The 2,972-nt window shown below is 35.4% G+C and overlaps 1 pseudogene; it reads left to right on the top strand.

Annotated features, from left to right (window-relative positions):
• Positions 1-2,766, top strand: part of LOC136069009 (GDSL esterase/lipase At5g55050-like) — a 13,407-nt pseudogene extending 10,641 nt beyond the window's left edge.
• The last annotated feature ends 206 nt before the right edge of the window (positions 2,767-2,972 follow it).

The raw sequence follows: 2,972 nt of genomic DNA on the forward strand, positions 1-2,972 counted from the left end.
ATAGTAGAAAGAGTACTACTGGGTTTGTATTTACTCTGGGTGGTACAGCTATATCATGGGCTTCAAATCTGCAAAAGATTGTTACTTTGTCTACTACAGAAGCTGAGTATGTTGCAGCAACTGAAGCTAGAAAGGAGATGATTTGGCTACATGGTTTCTTAGATGAATTGGGTAAGAAGCAGGAGATGGGCATTCTACACAGTGACAGTCAGAGTGCAATTTTTCTTGCTAAAAATTCGGCTTTTCATTCAAAGTCGAAACATATACAGACAAAATACCACTTTATCTGATACTTTGTTGAAGATAAACTGGTAATACTTGAGAAGATATGTGGATCTAAGAACCCAGCAGACATGTTGACTAAGGGTGTCACTATTGAGAAGTTGAAGCTGTGTGCAGTTTCAATTGGTCTTCTAGCTTAAGGACAGGAGGATGAGTTGCAGGGATGAGGGATTGCTTTTGGAGGATAGCGGATGATGTTGATGATTGAACTAGTCTCCAAGTGGGAGATTTGTTGGGCTTTGTGGAGCCTAGTTTATTTTTGGCCTAGCCCATTATAACCCTGTAAGTAGGATATAAAAGCCGCTTTTATAATTAGGGTTTGTGACTACAACTATTGTTGTGTTTTTTGGAGAGAGAGAAAAAACACTGTAGCCGCACTTTGTATTTTTTCCCTGATAATAGTGAAATCCCTGCAACTCCGTGGACGTAGGCAAATTGCCGAACCACGTAAATACTGTCTTGTGCGTGTGATTATTTTTCTTTGGCGTGTGTTTTTCTCTATTTTTATTGTTTCTCACAAGTTGGAATTTTGGTTAAATTCCTAACAAAGCTGTGGTAAGGATTTGCTCTATTAGTCATATAGTAAATGAACCTTAAAACTAGACCTTAAGCTCAGTTCAATCGATGATAAACCAGCTGAGACTCCCTTTTTAATGAGCCAAATTTTTGTAAATATTATATAATGTAATTCAACTTAAGTCTTTGCTGACCGTTTCTTTATAAAAACTATTTTGCAGCGCTTATACAGTTTTCACGCACATAAATTTGTGATTCTTGGAACTGGGGTACTTGGATGCTGCCCAGCAAGGAGGAGGGAGAAAAAAAATGAAGAATGCCGCGAAGAAATGAATTACTGGTCTGTTAAGTACAATGAAGGCCTTATATCAATGTTGCAGGAATTGAAGTCGGAACTTAAAGAGATATACTGCTCCTCCTCTGACTCTTATGAAGTCTTTCTTGACCTCATTCAGAGACCAACTGCTTATGGTATAACTGATTATTTTCTTTTTATAAATTAGAGAGCACAAAATATAAATTATAAAGACAATTACAATAATAATAATCAAGCCTTACTCCTATAATTTTGGAGTCAACTATAGATCCTTAACATAATAATCAGAGCTTCAGTATCTACAAATTCATAATTTACCCTACTTACTTACTTAGCATGCCTATTTATATTACTTCTACTAATATTATTTTAGATATTTCTCTTTCTCTCATTGTTCTCTCAACTTGGATCAACTCATTAAAAGCCAACTCACTTTGCCAAATTAGTCCCTTCTATAGCTTGAAATGTTGGGTCCCAAATAATATTATCAACAATATTAGCAATCCAAAATAATAATCACACACAAAAACACAAAATTTACGTGGAACATCCTTTCTCTTTGAAGGGAAAAAAAACTGCGGGATAAATTTCGAATAATTTCACTATTATCAAATCAATTACAATAATTTTCGTAAATGTCTCACAATTAAGGAAAAATCTCTCTTATTTTTCTTTGCTCTCTCTCACACACACGCTAATTATCTCTTTCAAAAGCGACAACACTTTGCTCTCTCCTTTTTATTTTCTTCTCCACGCATAGCTCCCTCTTAGCTGTCTTCTTTTTCTCTAAGCAACTCCCTCTTGGCTGCTCTTTCTCTTGTCTCTTTTGTGACAATCCTTGTTGCTACTCTCCTCCTTCTTGCGTTCCTCCCAAGCAAAATTCTTTTTTTTTTTTTTTCCTCTCTTGGTTTCACGCTCTATTTTCCCTCTCCCCATAGGGAGGACTCTTGGGCCAAAGCCATCAAATTCTTTGTAGTATTGTCTATTTATAAGATTCTTTTACTATTCCTCCTTGGACTAGGAATACATTACATTTTTAATAAGGAGTCTATTTCCTCTTAGACTAAGAATACATTACCTCTTTAATAAGGAATAGACTTCCTTTCACACCAAGGAATAGTCTTTCCTTCTATAACAAGGAAACCCAAATTAATTTTTCCTTTTTCAACTAGGAAACCTAATTGACTTTCCAAGTCACAATTGGAATTTGAGGCAATTTTCCAACATGGAAATGGATGTAAAACTCACTTAGAGAAAGTCCAAAATTGACACTTTGTTGAGTAGGCACTAGGTTTTCCGAAATTCTATGTCCTTTTCATAATTTCTGCTTTATTGTTCTACCTTTAGTTTGTTTTCCTTTCAATTTTTCATTATATAAAAAAAAGAAAAGGAAAGAAAGAATGATTGAAGACCCTTCATATTTGGTTGCAGGATTTGTAGAAATTAAAGCTGCTTGTTGCGGGCTGGGGGCCCTTAATGCTGAAATTTTTTGCCTGGCAATTGCAGCCTATTGCTCCAACAGAAGCGACCACGTATTCTTTGATCTAGTCCATCCTACAGAGGCAGCTAATCGCATCTCTATGGATCATGTATTTGATGGTTCTTTGCGGTACACATTTCCAATGAATATGAAGCAACTAGTAGCTATTTAAGCTCACCAATTAAGACAGACCCAGTATTTGTAAGATGTTACCTTCTAATTATTGTGCCCTTTTAGAGGGTTTCAACATTAAAAAGCAATAAAAAAAAAAACTTCATATGGTTAGGATTAGTAGCGATTTGGCTTTGAAGGAAGTGACTTATATTTAAGTATATGTGCATCAAAATAGACCATGTTAATGACATGTTACAACCTATT

Source organism: Quercus suber, unplaced genomic scaffold, assembly GCF_002906115.3.
Source record: "Quercus suber isolate HL8 unplaced genomic scaffold, Cork oak 2.0 scaffold_147, whole genome shotgun sequence".
Lineage (NCBI taxonomy): Eukaryota > Viridiplantae > Streptophyta > Magnoliopsida > Fagales > Fagaceae > Quercus > Quercus suber.